Source organism: Pongo pygmaeus, chromosome 1 (genome assembly GCF_028885625.2).
Source record: "Pongo pygmaeus isolate AG05252 chromosome 1, NHGRI_mPonPyg2-v2.0_pri, whole genome shotgun sequence".
Lineage (NCBI taxonomy): Eukaryota > Metazoa > Chordata > Mammalia > Primates > Hominidae > Pongo > Pongo pygmaeus.
Window position 1 is genome coordinate 106546389 of NC_072373.2, and position 22475 is coordinate 106568863.

The window sequence follows — 22475 nt, forward strand, 5'->3', positions numbered from 1 at the left end:
TGAAATAGTTTTTTGATGTGCTGCTGGATTTGGTTTGCAAGTGTTTTTGTTTTTTGTTTTTTGGGGATTTTTGCATAGATACTCATCAAGGATATTATTGGCCTGAGGTTTTCTTTTTTTGTTGTGTCTGTGCCTGGTTTGGGTGTCAGGATGATGCTCCATAGGATGAGTTGGGGAGGAGTCCTTCCTCCTTAATTTTTGGAATAGTTTCAGTAGAAATGGTACCAGTTCTTCTTTGTACATCCGGTAGAATTCAGCTGTGAATTCATTTGGTGCTGGGCTTTTTTTGGTTGGTAGGCTATTTATTACTGATCCAATTTTGGACCTTGTTATTGGTCTGTTCAGGAATATTGTCTATTCCTGGTTCTGTCTTGGGAGAGTGTATGTGTCCAGGAATTCATTCTTTTCTAGGTTTCCTAGTTTGTGTACACAGTGGTGTTTTTTGTAGTTTCTGTTATCTATTTTTATTTCTGTGGGATCAGTGGTAACATCCCCATCATCATTTCTAATTGTGTTTATTTGGATCTTCTCTCTTTTCTTCTTTATCAATCTAGCTAGTGGCCAGTCTGTCATAACTTTTTCAAAAAAACAACTCCTGGATTCATTGATCTTTTGAATGGTCTTTCATGTCTCTATTTCCTTCAATTCAGCTCTGATTTTGGTTATTTCTTGTTTTCTGCTGAATTTGGGGTTGATTTGTTTTTGCTTCTTTGGTTCTTTCAGTTGTGATGTTAGATTATTAATTTAAGATCTTTTCTGCCTTTTTGATGTGGACACCTGGTGCTATGAAATTCCCTTTTAACACTGCCTTAGCTGTGTCCCAGGGATACTGGTATGTTGTATCTTTGTTCTCATTTGTTTAGAAGGACTTCTTGATTTCTGCTTTAATTTAATTATTTACCCAAAAGTGATTCAGGATCATGTTGTTTAATTTCCATGTAATTGCTTGGTTTTGAGCAATTTTCTTAGTCTTAACTTCTATTTTTATTGCACTGTCGTCCAAGAGTGTGTTTGGGATGGTTTTGGTTCTTTTTCATTTGCGGAAGGTTGTTTTATGTCCAATTATGTGGTCAGTTTCAGAGTATTAACTATTTGGTGATGAAAAGAATGTATATTCTGTTGTTTTGGGGTAGAAAGTTCTGTAGAGGTCTGTCAGGTCCATTTGGTCCAATGTTGAGTTCAGGTCCTGAATATCTTTGTTAATTTTCTGCCTCAATGATCTATCTAATACTCTCAGTGGGGTGGTGAAGACTTCCACTATTATTATGTGGGAATCTGAACCTCTTTGTAGGTCTCTAAGAACTTGCCTTATGAATCTGGTTGCTCCTGTGTTGGGTGCATATATATTTAGGGTATTTAGGTCTTCTTGCTGAATTGAATTATTTACTATTATGTAATGCCCTTCTTTGTCTTTTTTTTTTTTTTAGTTATTTGCATTTTTAATGTAATTTTAAAATCCTGGATCCCAGAAAGTCTTGGCTTGAATTTGCTTTTCTGTATAACAAACAATTTTATTTCCCACCCTAAATTCTATATTTTCTTCATCTATATTGATACCACAATCCATTCCAGTTTTGATAATTGAAACGTCATCTTTATGGTGTTTCAGTGAGGTTAATGATCCCTTCCAAATTACATGTCCATTACGGGCTAATTTAATTTTTTTTTCTAACTGCCCCTTTTGGACTCTGCAGCAATCCACAGGAAATTTTTTCTTCCCTTCTGTTATAAAGAAGGTAGCTAGTATAGACTCTTCACCTACTGGGTGCTCTTCCACAGCACAGGGTAATCTGCTGCTCACTTCCTCTTGCAAATCTCCAACAAGACGGTAAATTATTTTGTGAAGTTTAATTTTTACTCCTTTTTTGCAGTTGACTGTTGGATAACGTTGCCTGTATTCACATTAAAGCCATATATAACACCATCAAATCTTTCAGCAAGGTTAACATCATTTGCACTTACATCACCCACTCCAAAATGTACCAATTCTAGTTCACACTCGTGTGATGCATCATAGGTATCTATAATGTTCAAAATGGCCTCAACAGATCATCAACATCACTTGTAATAATCACTGGGAAGTACATTTGAATCTCTTTCCATTTTCTCTTTTGGCTTTAAGGATGTTTGTTCTTTTCTTTCTAAATACTTTAGAAATTATCTCTCCTTCCACTGCACATTGCCATACTTCTCGTGGGCTTTCCAATGTGCTTCTTGGTGTTCCTTTGACTTTTCTTCTATTATTTTCAGATCCTCTTCACTTTTCTCCTGTTCTTGTTCATACTTCCTCCAGTCAAAACTTCACGTGCCCTTAGCTCAGATTCTACTTCAAGAACTTTATCTCCTGCAGAAGGAAGGTCTCTCCAGCCTATAATTCCCTCTGCCATGCTGGGATAGGGCTTACCGATTGTTTTTCCATTTTCATCAAACATTAAGTGTACTTTTGCCCAACTTTTTCCAGCAACCAGAACAGAGTCTTCTCTTAAATTCCCTCTTTGAATTATAGCTGTAGTAACAGGACCTCTTCCTTTGCGACTCTATTACTGTTCCTTACACTGGACCAGTGGGGCTCTGCTTTCAATTCTAACATTTCTGCAGTTGTTCTTCTGCCAAAGCCATCAGATTATCACCTGCAAGTGCAGAGACAAGCAGTGTTTGAACATCACCTCCATAATCTTCACACACCACATGATAAGCCATAGCTTTTTTTCCCACTTTCTCAGGATCAGCCTCAGCTTTGTCACATTTATTTATGTCAAGGACAATAGGAACTTGAGCATCCTTGGCATGCTGAATAGATTCTACACCCCATTATCTGCAGCTACAACCAAGATGACAATGTCAGTGACTTGAGCCCCTCTGCTCTCATTGCTGAGAAAGTAGCATGTCCTGGAGTATCAAGAAAAGTTATCTTTTCCCCCGAAGGCAGAGACACAAGAAAGGCACCAATGTGCTGAGTGGTACCTCCAGCTTCCATTGCTGCCACTTGAGTTTTTCTTTTTTCTTTTTTTTATTATACTTTAAGTTCTAGGGTACATGTACACAATGTGCAGGTTTGTTAGATACGTATACATGTGCCGTGTCGGTTTGCTGCACCCATTAACTCATCATTTACATTAGGTATTTCTCCTAATGTTATCCCTCCCCTATCCCTCCACCCCACGACAGGCCCCAGTGTGTGATATTTCCTGCCCTGTGTCCAAGTGTTCTCATTGTTCAATTCCCACCTATGAGTGAGAACATGCGGTTTTTGGTTTTCTGTCCTTACAATGGTTTGCTCAGAATTATGGTTTTCTGCTTCATCCATGACCCTAAAAAGGACATGAACTCATCTTTTTGTGGCTGTATAGTATTCCATGGTGTATATGTGCCACAGTTACTCAATCCAGTCTATTATTGATGGACATTTGGGTTGGTTCCAAGTCTTTGCTATTGTGAATAGTGCTGCAATAAACATACGTGTGCATGTGTCTTTATAGTCGCATGATTTATAATCTTTTGGGTACATACCCAGTAATGGGATGGCTGGGTCAAATGGTATTTCTAGTTGTAGATCCTTGAGGAATCACCACATTGTCTTCCACAATGGTTGAACTAGTTTACACTCCCACCAACAGTGTAAAAGCATTCGTGTTTCTCCACATCCTCTCCAGCACCTGCTGTTTCCTAACTTTTTAATGATTGCCATTCTAAATGGTGTGAAATGCTGTCTCATTGTGATTTTGATTTGCATTTCTCTATGACCAGTTATGATGAGCATTTTTTCAGGTGTCTGTTGGTTGCATAAATGTCTTCTTTTGAAAAGTGTCTGTTCATATTCTTTGCCCACTTTTTGATGGGCTTGTTTGATTTTTTTCTTGTAAATTTATTTAAGTTCTTTGTAGATTCTGGATGTTAGCCCTTTGTCAGATGAGGAGATTGCAAAAATTTTCTCCTATTCTGTAGGTTGCCTGTTCACTCTGATAGTAGTTTCTTTTGCTGTGCAGAAGCTCTTTAGTTTAATTAGATCCCATTTGTCAATTTTGGCTTTTGTTGCCATTGCTTTTGGTGGTTTAGTCATGAAATCCTTGCCCATGCCTAGGTCCTGAACGGTATTGCCTAGGTTTTCTTCTAGGGCTTTTATGGTTTTAGGTCTAACATTTAAGTCTTTAATCCATCTTGAATTAATTTTTGTATAAGGTGTAAGGAAGGGATCCAGTTTCAGCTTTCTACATATTGTTAGCCAGTTTTCCCAGCACCATTTATTAAATAGGGAATCCTTTCCCCATTTCTTGTTTTTGTCAGGTTTGTCAAAGATCAGATGGTTGTAGATGTGTGGTGTTATTTCTGAGGCCTCTGTTCTGTTCCATTGGTCTATATCTCCGTTTTGGTACAGTACCATGCTGTTTTGGTTACTGTTGCCTTGTAGTATAGTTTGAAATCAGGTAGCATGATGCCTCCAGCTTTGTTCTTTTGGTTTAGGATTGACTTCACAATGTGGCTCTTTTTTGGTTTCATATGAACTTTAAAGTTTTTTTCTATTCTGTGAAGAAAGTCATTGGTAGCTTGATGGGGATGGCATTGAATCTATAAATTACCTTGGGCAGTATGGCCATTTTCATAATATTGATTCTTCCTACCCATGAGCATGGAATGTTCTTCAATGTGTTTGTGTTGTCTTTTATTTCATTAAACAGCAGTTTGTAGTTTTCCTTGAAGAAGACCTTCATATCCCTTGTAAGTTGGATTCCTATGTATTTTATTCTCTTTGTAGCAATTGTGAATGGGGAGTTCACTCATGATTTGGCTCTCTGTTTGTGTGTTATTGGTGTATAAGAATGCTTGTGATTTTTGTACATTGATTTTGTATCCTGAGACTTTGCTGAAGTTGCTTATCAGCTTAAGGAGATTTTGGGCTGAGACCATGGGGTTTTCTAAATATACAATCATGTCATTTGCAAACGGGGACAATTTGACTTCCTCTTTTCCTAATTGAATGCCCTTTGTTTCTTTCTCTTGCCTGATTGCCCCAGCCAGAACTCCCAACACTATGTTGAATAGGAGTGGTGAGAGAGGGCATCCCTGTCTTGTGCCAGTTTTCAAAGGGAATGCTTCCTGTTTTTGCCCATTCAGTATGATATTGGCTGTGGGTTTGTCATAAATAGCTCTTTTTATTTTGACAGATACTTCCCACCAATACCTAGTTTATTGAGAGTTTTTAGTATGAAGGACTGTTGAATTTTGTCGAAGGCCTTTTCTGCATCCATTGAGCTAATCACGTGGTTTTTGTCTTTGGTTCTATGTATGTAGTGGATTACATTTATTGATTTGTGTATGTTGAACTAGCCTTGCATCTCAGGGATGAAGCCAACTTGATCTTGGTGGATAAGCTTTTTGATGTGTTGCTGGATTTGGTTTGCCAGTATTTTATTGAGGATTTTTGCATCAATGTTCACCAGGGATATTGATCTAAAATTCTCTTTTTTGTTGTTGTGTCTCTGCCAGGCTTTGGTATCAGGATGATGCTGGGCCTCATAAAATGAGTTAGGGAGGATTCCCTCTTTTTCTATTGATTGGAAGTTACTGGTTCCTTGTTTTGTTCACTTGAGGAGAACATGGTTTCCTGATTGCTATTGTTTTTTGTGGATGTATGTCTGTGTCTTTGCATTGAAGGATTGGTTATGTATTCCAGTCTTCCTTGTCTGACTTGTTTAGGTTTTTACTGGATATATTTGCTTAGAGGTTCTTTATTGCCAGGTCATTGCCTCCTTTTCAGTTCTAGATGGCACCTTAATCCCAGGTTCACCTCAGCTCTAATAAATAATCAGAGTGCTGCCCTTTGCTAATGGGAGAGGTCCAAAAGGGGATGTCCCAGCAATGTAGGAAGGCTAGTCAGGGGATCCTGCCCAGGGGACATGTGGGACAAATTTCTGACAGTGTTGTGCTGCTGAATAGCCAATCTGATTTGGCATCTCCTTTGGCTGAGTGACACAGCAGAATTTCCAGGGCTGGAGATGGTAGACATTGCTAAGCTCCTTTAGAAAAGTCTGCCCACCAATACTTCACCAGGGCTTGAATCATTTTATCAACTCCATGGTAAGTAAAAGAATGAAAAGCTCAGAAGAATGGCAACTTTAGGGATCCAGAAAGTACTAAACAGCTACCTGGGTGCCCCCAGAACCTCTCAAGGATTTCACATCCTGTATTAATCCAATCTTTTTTTTCTGTTTCTAAGATATTTTTACCATTCTTGTAAGTTCTGAATTTTTTTTTATGTCCTTTGGGTGGATTTCACTCAAGGTGCATAGTTTATTAGTTGAGACAGTTTTGAAGGTTTTTTTTGTTTTTTGTTTGTTTGTTTTTTTGGTGGTAGCTTTAGCATGAAAATCAGCCATGGAATTTCTCTGATATTCAGGGTCTCTTTTATAAGTAGGAGTTTTAATTTTTATGATAGCTACTTATGCTGGCAGCAATAATGCAGAGATTAGCAACCTCAGACCCATTTTTATAGGCATATCATTTGACGTTAAGGATCCCCTCTATTTCTACAACATACTAAAATCACGGACTACCGCAAAAGTATACCTGACATCAGTCTAGATATTTACAATCTTATCTTTTGCTCTTTTACAATCTCAAGTGAGGGCAAATAATTCTGCAGATTAGGCTGAATTAAAATGGGGAGATCTCCTTTTTATCATCGTTCATGTTGAATTGTAACAGCATGCCCAGCTTAGTATTTTCCTTCAAAATTTTTGGCATAGGAACCATCAGCATAGAGCAACAGTTCTGGATTGGTGAATAGAATTTCTTGCAAATCCAATCTCGGAGTCAAATTTTGGGAAATCAGTTTAACACAATTATACATCTCACTTTTGTTGGGTAAAGGTAAGATGGTAGCAGAGTTTAAAGAAAGAATTGCAGCAAAGAATATGCAGATTTGAAGGCGATAGGAGCAGAATCACATAAAATATTATCCTGCTGGCTGAGAAATGCTGGGTACATTCAGGATTTAGCAAGCTTTCTACAGCATGTGAAAGGTATAGGCATAAGTTATTGCTTTGAAAAAGTTCTGGGAAAGATTGTATAATTTGGCATCTGCAACTACTGCCTTTAAACAATTTGGATATGCTGTAGCAACCAGACAAACTGTACACTATACTAGTCTATGGGCCTATTTTTTCCTACAAGTTTTTGAGTGAGGACCCCTAGAGTCTGGTTGTTTCATTCATGAATAAACAATGTGAGTGGTTTAGAATAATTGGAGAGTCATAACACAGGAAGATTTTGCAAAACCTGTTTTAGTTTGGTAAGGGCCTTCTACTATTTTGCTTTCCAAAGAAAAGGGTCCTGATTGCTATTTTTGGTTAGTTCATGGAGTGGAGAGGTCAGTGTTGTGACCTGGTCTATCACGAAAGTCTGAGGAATCCTCTGAGTTGCCTTTTAGTCACAGGTCTAGAATAATTTTGAATAATATTTATTTTTTCTGGAGACAGAAAGATTACTTTTGCAGAGAAGTCATGACCAAGATAATGTGCCACTTCTTGTGAGAATTGAAGCTTATCTCAAGAGGTCTTATGGCCCTTATAAGCTGGTTGTTATATATATTTGGTCAATTTGTACTTCCTCTTTAGATGAAGAACAAAGAAGCAAATTACCTACATATTGAATCAACGTAGAATGTCTGGGAAACTGCAGTATTCAAATCTTGATATAAAATTTGTGAGAAATATGAAGGTGGCTTTAATCCTTAAGGTGTTACTGTCAAAGTACATTGTTGATTTTTCCAAGTGAAAACAAACAAATACTAACACTTTTTTTGTCTACTGGAATGCTATAATACATATACAAAGTATAAGTCTACTACTGTGAAACACTCAGATTCAGTTGATTCCTTTGACAACAAAGTGTTTGGATTTGGTATCACAGGGAATCTTTTTTTTTTTTTTTTTTTTTGAGACAGAGTCTCACTCTGTTGCCCAGGCTGGAGTGCAGTGGCACCATCTCGGCTCACTGTAAGCTCTGCCTCCTGGGTTCATGCCATTCTCCTGCCTCAGCCTCCCGAGTAGCTAGGGACTACAGGCACCCACCACCATGCCCGGCTAATTGTCTTTTTGTATTTTTAGTAGAGACGGGGTTTCACTGTGTTAGCCAGGATGATCTCGATCTCCTGACCTCATGATCCACCTGCCTCAGCCTCCCAAAGTGCTGGGATTACAAGCGTGAGCCACAGTGCCTGGCCGGGAATCTTGATATATAATTTTACTTGTAGCTCTAAAGCCCTGTACAAATCTCCATCCCTGTCCATGGAATTTCTTGATAGGTAAGATAAGAAGGTCACAAGGACTAGTACACAAAATAATTACTCCTTGATTTATTAGGTCCTCTACTCTTAAAGTGAGTCCCTGCGTTGCTTCAGGTTTCCGAAGGTATGAGGGTAACTTACAAAGCAGTTTAGGCTGGGCACGGTGGCTCACGCCTGTAATCTCAGCACTTTGGGAGGCCACTGTGGGAAGGAGTTTGAGATCAGCATGGCCAGCATGGTGAAACCCCATCTCTACTAAAAATACAAAAATTAGCCGGGCATGGTGGCGCATACCTGTAATCCCAGCTACCCAGGAGGCTGAGGCAGGAAAATCACTTGAACTCAGGAGGCAGAGGTTGCAGTGAGCCGAGATCACACCACTGCACTCCAGCCTGGGCAACAGAGTGAGATTTCGTCTCAAAAAGGAAAAAAAGAAAAAGAAAATAAAGCAATTTAAAAGGGTCAATCACAATTTTAATGGATCTGATGTGTTTGATCTTTCCCACATCTGTAGAGTAGAAGTCCATAGAGTATCAGGAATTTCAGAAAGATGTATGTCTATACATTTATGGAACTTAATAGTTTCCTTAGGACAGTCAATTTGGTGTTTTATTGTCTGATAAATCTTAGATTTCTAGGGTCATTTCTCCAGAGAATAATTTTATTGAACCTCCTATTTAGGAAAACAGATCTTTATCTAGGAGATTCAGAGGAGCAATATCACATAAAAGGAAGGCATGATTCTCAGAAAAAGGGCCAAGGGTGACAGCTGAGAATTCTGTTAAAGGAACCTTTTGAACTTGATTTGAAACTCCTGCCATTGAGATAAATTTTATTATCCTGAGAAAGTTCTTGATATATCATGGTGGACTCTAAAGTAGAAAGAGTTGTTCTGGTGTCACAATACAAATGTCTTCATTTAAGTTTGGTTTCTCCTCATTGATTTAAAGGAATTATTGGAAGTAGCTTACTGGGCAATTCCTTGGAACCCTATCAACATTAAGAGTTGTTAAAAGGATGTGGGGGTTGTTCCAATTTCCCCTTATTTAGCAATGGGCAGTCTTTTTGCCAATGCCCCTTCTGCTTCCAGTAACCCTAAGCATCTTTATCAATGGAAGCAAAATTGGGAATAAGATTTTTTAAAGATAGGCCAAATTCCCTGCAGCTGTTGTAATTGTAGAGTCATTGGTTTGTTTACCTGATGGCTTCTTTTTTTTTAATCTAATATCCCTTCAACATGCTCTACTAGATGTTGCAGTTCTGTGAGAATTACCTCTCATTTTAGTTTAGATTTCTTCAGTGAGTCACTTATTTCTGTATGCAATCCAGGAACAAAATGGGCTGGTATAGCCACTTTATCGTCCTGGCCTTTAAAGCCAGTATTATGTGAAAACTGTCTACAGATGGGCATGATAGTCTGCAGCAGATTCATTTTTTTATAAGGTTAGATTATGGTCCAGCCTATTCTCATTGGAAGTGCTTCAGGAATAGCATCTAACAGTTGTTGGCCCATTTTTCTGTCCATATGCATTTCTTATTTAAAAGCATGCTTAGCAGGATCCTCAGTATATCCAGATGGATTATCCCAATGTGGTTTTTCTAGCCATTTTCAGTTACTTCCTGTGCATACTATCACATGGACAAATTGGTACAAATTAAAAGCATGGATTATAGACCCCCTAAAAAAATTTTAAATCCTTCTATAAATTTGGTTTGTATTTTTTTAATATCACAAAATCTTTTATAATGGCTCAGAGTTCTGTGTAAGACCAAAGTTTAAATTCAGCTGTGACAGATACTCCTGGCTCATTTGAGTGTCTAATTTTTTAAAGGAAGCTGGTGTGAAGAGGTTTAGGTGGAAAAGCCAAGACATTAAAGGGGTTAGTAGTTTCAGAAAAATCAATTACTGGAGGATGAAATGAAGCAGAGGGATTCACAGAAGGGTCTATAGAGTCAGGCTGAGTTTTAGCTTTTAAATTATTATTTGCACACTGGTAGACATTATTTTGGAGAGGTTATTGTGAGTCATTCTTTCTATTAAAAGCCTCTACCTACCAGTCCAAGATTGCATTCCATTGTCTTTGAGAGGTTCTGGGTTATTTCTTTTCAAGAGTGCTTTCAGAATGAACTATTTTGTCTAAGTTGAAGGTCACCCAAAGCAGCCACTGCAGCCTCACATTGTCCTTTATAAAGTTTGCCAATTTTTCACACACACAAAAAAGACACAAGATCCTGATCCATAGCTGTTATAAATATAGGAAGCAGGGGGTTCAGACAGATGTAGGGAAGGGATTATGGACCAGGTGGAAAGTATCTTTGCCTTGTATTTCCTCAAATAAATGTATCTGTAGGGAACCTTGTACTTGTACTGCTGTCCAGAAACCCAATGGAATGGCAGGTTTTCTCCTGTTACAGACACAGGGAATAATGGGTTTGCTCCTCCTGCAGATGTAAGGATGACTTATCAAGAAGCTTTCACACAGCACAGGTATGCACAACAAAGTTGAAGAGCTTGAAATGCAGAGAGTACATCCTGGATCTGAGAGTACCCTTGAGCTCCATGTTCAGCAAGAAAGCAGTGAGCGCCATTGGCTCTGTGGTACTGGCATCAGGTTACTCACCTGTCTTGGAGCTTATCAACAATCTACTTTACATCTCATATTTGATACCAGAAACTGCTAAAAATAAAATCAGATCAAGTAAAACAGGAATAAAGGGGTTTATTGTGCCTACGGCATTAGGTTACTCACCTGCTTTGGAGCTTATCAAGGATCTAGTGTACATCTCATATTTGACACCAGAAACTGTTAAAAATTTAAAAATAAATAAATAAATAAATAAATAAAAATAAAAAATAAATAAAAAAATCAGATCAAGTAAAACAGGAATATAGGAGTTTATTGTGCCTACCAAAGAACAATTCAAAAACCAGGAGATTTCAAACTGAACGTGTTAAGAAGCTCATCTCACAAGTGTTACAGCACAGCTTATAGCTTTATAGCATCAGTGAGAAAGACATTGAACTCTATTGTAATTGGCTACTATAAATTTGTATCCCTTTTAGGGCACATAGAGCTGTAGGAGCTTATTTTTCTGTAGCTGATTGATGCAACTTTATCATACTGACATGAAGAAAGGCTTTATGGTTTGTTTATGGTTAGAGCTTGCATTTCAGAGAGATCAACATAGCTTGCATTTTGTTATGGCTATGGTTGGTTGTTCTGAGTGTATATCCAAACTGTGGCCTTCGTTTTCAATATTTTTTAACATCCCTTAACAATGAGATGCCATGCAGAGAGAGAAAGAGAGAGGCCAAGGAGCAGTGAGGTGCCAGATTTGTGAGGGACCCTTCTTGGAGCTTTCAGGCAAGGCAAGCCTCCAGCTGAGTACCACACAGGGATCCAGTTGATGCCACTTGGAGCAGAAAAACTGCCCAGCTAATGTTTGCCCAAACTTCTGGCCCACTTAACTGTGAGGTATAATAAAATTGCTGTTGCTGTAAGCCGCTAAGTTTTGGGGTAGCTTATGTCACCACAATAAGTAATCCAAACATTCTCCTCTAAACTTAGATTGTCTATAGGATTAATGTGACAAGTAATAACTTATGGCCTTGTGACTTGACCTCCACTGTTGGCTTAAATTTCAATTTAAATATTTTATTGTTATTCAGTTTGTCATGTGAGTACATCTTCTGTCCCAGTGAGATTACAATTCTTTTTTATTACCTACAAATAGTCTTATATATAGTATTTTTGGTGAACTCTGCTTTTATTCTTTAGAAAATTAATATAGGAAAAACTCACCTTTTTTTAACTGAAATTTGTGTTGTGTTTGTATAATGCTACAAACATCTTTATTTGTTTTTCCTTTCAGTATATGAGCCATCATTGAATAAAAGTGAGTGACAAGGTGCTGGGAAAATGTGGAAATGAGAGTGGGAATGTGATGTAGGTTATCTCTTATTAAAAATAATATTTGATTAAAAATCGCTAGAGAAAAACATATGTCAGCCACTGAGTGGTATATAAAGTAATAAAATAAAGGTGAGAATTTACAAATGATCCATTAGTAGAAAACAAACAATAAAAAAAAACAAAAATACAAACACAAGTCCTGGGATAGTATAGCCAAAATTCTGTGATGACCCCCAAGATTACTGACTTATATAATGTATATCATATATTATAATATATCGTAACTTATGTAATTCATTCCCCTTGAGCATGGAAAGGCCTGTGAATATATTGTGGTAGTCACTCCTTGATTAGGTTATATTTGATAAGATTCCATTTTAGCCAACTGGATGGAGAAATTCCTAGTGAGAGAGATGCCCTCATGCTTGTCTGGAAGAAGTAAATAGCCACATTGTGAAATGCCTATGAAAAGGGGTAACCTTCAAAAGCTGAGCACCTTAGTCCTACAACCCCAAGGAACTGAATTCTGCCAATGACTAATGAACTTAGAAGAGGCCCCCAAAGTCTCAGATGAGATCACAGCCTGAGCTAACACCTTGATTGCAGTCTGTTGAGACTCGAGCACAACACCCAGTAACTGTGCCTGAACTCTTTACTCATAAAATCTGTCAGATCATAAATTTTTGTTGTCTTAAGCCACTAAGTTAGTGATAATTTGTTACACAGCAATAGAAAACTAATACAGTATGATTCTACTCATACTGTAAAAAACTAAAAAATGGTTCTATACTTGAACAAGGTCAAGAATGAGTGTGGAAGGAAAAGAAGAAACCAGGTTCCTTGATGACATTATTGAACTGAGCAGCCAGCCCTGAGATGCTTACTTGCAGACCTTCTGTAAAACAATAATAATAATACCAGTAACTGTTAGTTACAGCATTGTTATTTGGATTTTTGAGTAATGGACAACTGAATGCATTCCTATTTGCTCTAGGACTTTCTGTGGCCTGCTTTAATTTAAATAAATATAAAGCCTTGTGCTATGCCTTAGAATTGCCATTTGAAGTCCCCACACAGGATTATCTTTCTACCTTCTAGCTTTAATGGCTCATCCTTGCTATAAGAATAATATCCAGTATCTAAGGTCTTTCATTATGTGGGCCTTAAATAACTCTTTAACTTACCTTTCAACATCTTCCTGCACCCAAACTCGAATTATCAAGAGATACTTGAAGTTTCTCCAAAGTTGGCTGTCTTATGTACCTCATTGATTTTACCTCTAATTATTTTATTTTTCGTCTTCTTTTTTGCACGTTGGCATAGCTTTGCCTGAAGCTCTGATGACTAGTTCTCAGTTCAATTCCTGTGCACCCTTCCCTTTGGAAACCTTTTCTGATTGTCCTTCTTCAAGAGCTTCTTCTCTGGCTTCCCCAGCATCTTGCGTACATCTTTATCCCAGCTCTTAACCCATTAGGCTATAGTCATTTTTATCTCTATCGATTAATCCCCAAATGCTGAGGCAGTGTCTGGGTTACCTTTGTGTCCTATGTGCCATGGTATCCAGCACACAGCTGTCATTCCATAGTTATTTCTTACACCGAAGGAAATGATGAAATTCAAAAGCCACAAACAGGTATACTTTGAAAAGCAACCATCTCCTGGAGTATCTTTCATTGAGCTTCCCTCCCTAGAGATAACAGTCATCAGTTGCACCTTCTTCCAGAGATCTTCCAAATCTATGCATACATTTCTGTTTTTCTTTCCCTTCTCCACAGATGGCAGCATTCTGTGATTGCTGCCCCACACCCGGCTTTTCTACTTTAACAGTATGTCTACTGATTCACATATACAGCATTCCTCTTTATACAGCTAAATATTACTCCATTCTGTGGATGTTCAACTGTGTATTAATCTGTTCTCAATTGACTACATTAACATTAAAACTCCCCATTTACAAATAATTCAAAAATTATTATTGTATATTTCTTTACTGGTTCCTATGAATGCATATGTAGAATATAATTGTAGCAATATTTCTTTGTCAAAAGATATTTGTGCTATACTTTTTTTTTTTTTTTTTTTTTGAGACAGAGTCTTGCTCTGTCACCCAGGCTGGAGCGCAGTGGTGCGATCTCGACTCACTGCAAGCTCCGCCTCCTGGGTTCATGCCACTCTCCTGCCTCAGCCTCCCGAGTAGCTGGGAGTACAGGCGCCTGCCACCACGCCCGGCTAATTTTTTGTATTTTTAGTAGAGACGGGGTTTCACCGTGTTAGCCAGGATGGTCTCAATCTCCTGACCTCGTGATTTGCCCGCCTCGGCCTCCCAAAGTGCTGGGATTACAGGCGTGAGCCACCGCACCCGGCCTGTGCTATACATTTTCATAGATATTGCCATATCATTTTCCTTCAACACTGTAATTCGTTTGCATTCTCACCAATGAGAGGGTTTGTTTCCCTATACCAATTACTACAGATCAAATTTTAATCTTTATCAATCTGACAGATGAAAAATGGCATGAATTTACAGTTTACTTTGTATTTGTGTTGTTATAAGCCAGGGTGAGCACTTTTTGTGTATTAAAATGTGATGTAAAATCTTGCTGCAATCAACAAATCCAGTCTGGCTAGTTCAGCCAGAAATATAATACTTTTGGGAACACAAAAAACCATGCAATAAATGGCCTGACATGGATACCACTGGGGCCTCTTTCATCACACATGAAATGCCAGGTCTTAGTGCTCCTACATTCACTATTGCACCATCACTGACAATACCTGTGATCAGGTACTTGCCCTTGCAATTCCTGCTGCCACCTACACTAGCAAAATGGGAACACTGTTTTGCTCATCTCTATATCAGTCTCATAGGGGTGTGTCTGTTGGTGGAAGTCTAGGTCACCTGCCTATGTGCTAGTTGCAACAGAGGCTGGGTATTTGAGTTCTGGTTTTGATGGGAAAGACAGGACTCATGATGTTAACATTTCCCTCAATATGCAAATGTTTTTCAAAATATGAAAAGAAGCCCTGAACATGTCAAATATCCACTCCAGAACTCCAAACCATTCTTCATACTCAGTCTTTGAAACAAAAGCAGATATTTCCCCAACATAGTACACCTTCCACTCATTTCCAATGCAAACATTCCCATTCCCAGCATCCCCCAGAAAAGGTTGTGTCTCATGTCTCTAACTTGTACAGGTGCATTCTAAGATCCTGGGAGAGAAGTTAGTAATATGTTTATTTTCCATATGCTTTTGTAAAATTTGCTGAAATAAACTACTTTAACTGAAATTGTTTAATACTACTATTTATTTCTACTTCAAACTTTTCATTGCACTTAGTCACGTGTCAGATGGTGTGCTAAGAAGAAGTTAAGGGTACATTTGTTAGGGATTTTTTATAATATAGTTTGTGTTTTGCAGTCACTTCTGTGTAGAGACAGGTTATTGCTAACCACCACAGTGTAGAAATGGCTTCAAGGCATACAGAGCTTCGCTCTGTAACTCACCCAGCACTGGGATTAGTATTCCAATATGAAAGTACAGTGTCACAAACCAGGTCCTGATATCCTGGTGTCACTTGCCACCAGAAGTAAGTACAGAGTGCAGAAGATACCAGGTTACAAATGTATGGAGCCAGGAGCTGGTTTGTCAAAAATTCTTCCAATCATCAGACCAGTTAAATTTAAGGGAAAGTTTCAATTCTCATCCACATTTAGACAGAACTGAAGTTTGTCCTATCAGGGATATATTTCACAATACAACATATACAATTACAAATGGACCATAAGTTATTTTTTCTTTTATGATGGTAATTGTGTGAAATAGAATGCTTCAGAAATGGAAGGTTAGTGGGAAGAACTAGCGCACCTGCCACACTGCAGCTGGTCTTGGCAGCATACTCGACACTTACAGTCTTCCTTTTATTCTGTTGGGGCTCAGAAACCAGTACCCTAGAATATGGCACTTTGACATGCTGAACTGAAAAAGAAACCTCCCGAGCTCTCTCTGGCCTTCCTTTGCTCTCCTGTCTCTCAATCCTCCTTCCCAAAGCACAGGAAAAATTTATTCTCTGAAGATCCCTTATCTGCCTAAAGTTTGAACCTGCCAAAAACAAAGAAATAAAACCAATTACTTTTGGTTTCTTCCCTGAGTTTTCGTTAGCTAAATTCACATCACAGAAAGAAAGACTAAACTCTTTAAACACATCTGGACAGACTTTTGTCACAAAGCATTTTCTGCTCTGTGGGCCCAATAGACTTTGTCCCAGGCCATTATATGTTCTTTACGCCCATTAAATTCCCCTCAAAATTATTTTCTACCTCTTTAAAATCATCCACGCTTCTCCATCTCACTCTCCTCTTAAAAAAAAAAAGATATAGAAACTTCTAAACCCCATTGAAATATTGATCAATCACTCTATAATTCTTCCCTGTACATGCTAATAAATTATATGCCATTTTCCTAGTAATCTAGGAAATGGCTTTTATAAATTAATTTTTTAGCAAAAATTCAAAGGGCAAAGGGAAAGTTTTCCCTTCACTTCTACACAACTATCCAACCTGCTAGAACCTATCTGGCTTCAGTTTCTTACTTGGATGCATAACACGGACCCTCATTCCAGAGGAGCCACAGCTCCTGGCCACTGTGCCCTTCTCAGTCTTTTTACTGTGTGTGGGTCATTCGAGTGCCAACCTTACCAACATGCTGACTCCTTTTCTTTTTTCCATTCCTTGGTGATGAGGACAAAGTACTCAAGTGGCAGTGATGCCTCAATGTCAATGAGACTCTTTCTGTTTTCTCTAGTGGAAGTATTTTCTCCTTGAGAACCAGGAACTTTAATTCCACAGAAGCCTGAGTTGCAAGGATAAGAAACACGAATTCTCTAATTTCCACTGCTTAGTTCCTGGGTTTATATAAATTTGTTGTTTTCAATTATGCACTATATTGCAAGATAGCATTCTATCTTCTCAAAGTCCTGTTTCTGAATTGTCACTTCAGCCATGTCTTCATAGGCAGCTCTGTACCTCCATCAAACTGACAACTTCTGGATGATGAAAATGTGATGTGACCGGTGGACCCCGTGGTCATGTGCCTGCTCTTACACTTCCTTTGCTAGAAAATGAATTCCCTGGTCTGTCACAATGTTGTGTGGGACTCTAAGTCAATGCATCAAGCATGTAGTAAGCCATGGGTGAGATGTGCAGGCTGAGATTCTGCAACCTGGAAAGACAAACCTTCACCAAAAATACATGTCTATTTCTGTTAAAATGAATTACTGTCTTTCCCAAGGGTTGAAGGGGTCAAAGTGATCAAGCTAGTTAGCTCCATCAGAAATGCAGCACTGGCCTCTGCTATTGACAATTTGGAAATTCAGCATCAGCCAAAACTAGACCATCCTTGGTGTTGTAGGTTGAACTGTGTCTTGCCAAAATTGATAGGTTGAAGTCCTAACCTCAGGAACTCGAATATGGTCTTATTTAAAAATAGGATTGTTGCAGATGTAGCTAAGATGAGGTTATACTGGAGTAAGGTGGGCTCCTAATTGAATATGACTGTTGTACTTATAAAAAAAAGAATGCTATATGAATGAAAAGACAGAGAAACAAACAGAGCGACGATGATGTGAAGCCTTCAGAACTGGGAGACAATACATTTCTGTTGTGAGAGCCACCCAGTTTGTAGCACTTTGTTGTTGCAAACTAAGGAAACTAATATACTTGGCAAGTAGAAACTCATGCTGTTAACATCATTCTTAGCTTCCATCTCTTCCACCATGTTTATTCATTTCAAATGAGCATTGTCCCAACACTGAGCCCAGCCACCTGATGTCAACTGGCTGAGTGGGCATTAACATGAAGTACAAAGACTTCACTCTGTGTGCCCATTCAGAAACATTCATCCTCAGGCATTTTCCTGAGACCTCCTTTTTCTCAAATATTCAGTGTTTTCTATTCCAGGTTCCTGACAAATTGACCAAGCTATTTTCCACTGTCTGTGAGTCTGTTCATATGCTAATCTTGGGTTCCTTCTTTCTCCTTAAATTTGGATGATCAAGTGAACCTTCTGAGGCTCTGCCCATTGGGAGTATTTCGCCTCACCACTGACTTACGAGTTCATCTCTGAGTGGGCCTGAGTGCAGCTTCCATCCAGGAAGCAAGCTCAGATTTATCCCTCCTCCATCAGCTAGTTATCTGGGCTTCTCAATATAACTATGATGAGTGCTGAGAGAGGTACTGGTGCAAATGTGGTGGGTGCCATGAGACCCAGTCTATCTTCTCATTCAGCTTATTGGGTTCTCTGACTCTGTTCATGCACCATCCTAGATACATCACTTCCATCCTCATTGCTGCTGGTTCTGCTCAACCTTAACACTTTTGTGAGTCTTACAGTACTAATGGACTACTCTGGCCTCATGGTCTCTTACTGCCCACCATCCAGAACTCCAGTGGAAACAAAAGAAGCCCTTTTTTGAAAAGTATGTAATCCTTTGGTACAGATAACATGGCATTGCTCCAGTTCCCAAAATGTCAGCTATGTTTTTCCTATTTGGGCTTGCCAGAAACCCCATATAGCAACTTTTCCTAACAATAATACCTCTAATATCATAGGTTCTGCTCAGTTTTGTGGCCCAAGCAGCATGGCAGCCCATGAGTCTGCCTGGATATGTTGTAGAGACCTTCCCTGTTCTGGACAGTATTTCATGTCAACTACTATATGGGTCAGAGAAGTATTCTCAGCTATGGAAAATGCTGCACCAAACCTGAAAGGAACTACCAGACCTGTGCTTACTTCTGCATAGTGGACAACAAAGAATAAATGTTTCTTTCATTTCAGAAGGGTAATTCTAACAGGCCATAGATACTGGAGACTGAAAAATCAGACTGAAGTGATGAGCCCCTGAATCTCCATAGGATTTATTTCTCACCCTCTGGAGTTTAAATGTCTTACCACGGACCTTAATATACTAGCTGGTTCTTGCACATCCAATCTGATTAGCATGGTGTCATTGAAATAGACATTGATATAGACCCATGTGATAGTCATGGTGTCATTGAAATAGACATTGATATAGACCCATGTGATATTCTGCAGGAGTTGAACTAGTCTGGGTATCTTCAGAATATATTATGACAGAAGGGAGAGAAGACAAACCTAGACTCAAGGTAAGATAGGAAAAGTACTGTTGTCTATTCCAAGTAAATATAAACTATTTCTGATTTTTTTATTGATAAGGAGGGAAAAAAGATGCATTAGCTAGTTCCTGGAATTCATATGTCGAAGCTTAATCCCAGTACCTTTCAATATGGCCGTATTTGGAGATAGGGCCTTTAAAAGGTAACTAAGGTTAAATGAAGCCATAAGGTTAAATGAAGCCATAATGACACAAAATACACATCTATTATGCCCTCATAAAAACAGGAAGAGACACCAAGGATGTGCATATACAGAGAAAAGTCCATGTGAGAACACAAAAAGAAGGTGGTCATCCACAGACCAAGGAGAAACCAAACCTGCCGAAATCTTGATCTTGGATTTCCAGCCTCCAGAAATGTAAAATAGATAAATTTTTGTGTTCTTTAAGCCACTCCATCCGTGATATTTTGTTATGGCAGCTCCAGCAGACTAACACAAATGTCTATATTCCTGAGGCTGTGTTAATCTACTCTAGCAAGGGTACCACATCTGGCATAGCAGCTGCAACTAGGACTACTGCTTAGTTAAGTTTGCAATACTGCACTGTCATAGCACAGGAATTATATATATATTTGGGGGTGGAAAGGGTGGGCAGACTGATGAGTTAAATGGGATATGTTAGAGATCACCACTTCTCCATGCTTTAGGTGTTTAATAATGGCAGTAATTTCTGCATGACCTTGAGACATAATATTAGTTTTGATTAACTATCTTGGTTGGGATTAGGGGAATTTTCAGAAGTTTCCACTTAGCCTTCTCTATTATAATAACTCTTGTTCTGGAGTCTAAGAATCTAACATATATATTATGCCAAAACCAAATATGTTTTTTTTAATTATGCAATCAGAGACTAGATGAGTGATTGCCAAATAGGTCTCCAGACCCAGGGAACCCCAGTGAGGCAAATTTGAACCAAGATTTTATTTACTACACAATCCTAAGTAATAATTCCTAGACAAAGGGCCTTGAGTTTTATTGGGGTAATTTCCTTTAGCCTCCTGGTTATCCATCCTTGCTTTCTTTTTATTGTACAGTTGAATACCCTTGTTGACTGCCTATTTATTTTGTTCTAATGGTGTTATGTTCTAACTGTTTCCATAGACCTCTGTGGGTCAAGACCCTTGGCTGTCCCTCTAAGCTTTCCATTCATTACAGTAATTGTGTCCATTTAGCTTCTTTTGGTTAAGTGCCATAACCCATCTAGCCTCTATTATTTCTAATCACCACTGTTATTATCAATGAGCCTAGTTCTGTAACAACCTCTCTTACTTTGTTAGGGAGGAGAGTCACCACTGAACACTTTACTGATGCTGTTTCTCCTCTCCCCAGGACATTTTAATTGCTGCGATAAATAGTATCCTCAGAGCCCTCCCAAGGAACAATTGGAAAATTGTGGGTTTTTCTGGCCCTCACTAATATTTGACTCTAGCACACCTAAACCTCTGAAACTTTTTTTGTCCACTACTAGATATGATAATTTATGCATGGGGCATAATTCATATTTCTAGGGACAATCCTGTTAGTGAATTTGTGCCATCTCCTTGAGTCCTGGACATTACATTAGTCCTTTGTCCCAGAAGAGTGCTTTCCCAACCTAAACTCTCCTTTCACAGCCTTGTGTTCTCCCACTCAACATCCCTAATCAAGAATTCTCAGAATCCACCCTCGTGTGTGCTTCTGCAGCCATATGCTGGAAATGTGAGTCATTTGCTGATGCGATACACTTGCATCTTGCTTGAGAGCTCATGCTTGATAATGTTTATTTTATCTCCAATTCATGAAAGCATGCTGCTGAACATGCATGATTTTATGACTTGATAGTTCAGATGATACTGTGTTCATGATGGGCTCAGCCTCACTCAAACCTGGTATTTACTGAATACCTATATGTGTATGTGTTGTCACGCAAGTGAAAAGACGTGCAATGATTTTTATGTTTGTATCTTAGTGAAAAGCAATGGCATTGTGGCATGTTTTCTTCATTTTGGTGAAGAAAGTCCAACATACCCCAGACTATGGTTGGCATGAAGCTCCTAAAGTTTGACTGAGGTGAAGCCACTTGTATTTAGGGAAGAGGTTATTTATCTTCTATCCTCTGGTGTGAATACTTTTACCACAGCATTTGATTACCTGCTACTTTCAGCTCACCAGATTCTATCAGCATAATGTAATTAGTATAGTAAACTAGTGCAATGTCCTATTACAGTGATACAAATTGTTACGCCTTCAGAGACCATTCCCACAGATATTCCCAGGCAGTTACTGTATTAAAAAATCACATTCTTGCAATTTGGTAGGGGACATGCTGGGATTCAACTGTGGTCATAGGTACAATATGGGTGAGGATTAAAGAGGATTAAGTTCTTTTTGTAGGGTTAAGTGCCTCACATAACTTTGTAACCAGATCTTTTTGCAAGTAAGAATCTGCTTTTTCATGAGGAGAAATAGGAGCTACTTCTGCTAGTAAAGGATATTTCATTAAATTGGAGGATTTTAGAAACCCTCAGTCATCTGAATCTTCTCATATGTCCCCATTCTTTTTTATTGTAATGCATGAACTTCCCTCTCCCCCTCCCCTCTCATTTTTTCTTTTTTTATTATACTTTAAGTTCTAGGGTACATGTGCACAACGTGCAGGTTTGTTACATATGTATACATGTGCCATGTTGGTGTGCTGCACCCATTAACTGGTCATTTACATTAGGTATATCTCCTAATGCTTTCCCTCCCCCCTCACCCCACCCCATGACAGGCCCCGGTGTGTGATGTTCCCCTTCCTGTGTCCAAGTGTTCTCATTGATCAATTCCCACCTATGAGTGAGAACATGTGGGGTTGGGATTTTTGTTCTTGCAATGATTTGCTGAGAATGATGGTTCCCAGCTTCATCCATGTCCCTACAAAGGACATGAACTCATCCTTTTATATGGCTGCATAGTATTTCATGGTGTATAAGTGCCACATTTTTTTAATCCAGTCTATCATTGATGGACATTTGGGTTGGATCCAAGTCTTTGCTGTTGTGAATAGTGCTGCAATAAACATATGTCTGCATGTGCCTTTATGGCAGCATGATTTATAAC

At 38.7% G+C, this 22475-nt stretch overlaps 1 pseudogene; it reads right to left on the reverse strand.

Annotated features, from left to right (window-relative positions):
* Positions 1-1450: 1450 nt before the first annotated feature.
* LOC129040588 (translation initiation factor IF-2, mitochondrial-like) lies at positions 1451-17288 on the reverse strand (annotated as a pseudogene).
* Positions 17289-22475: the final 5187 nt, after the last annotated feature.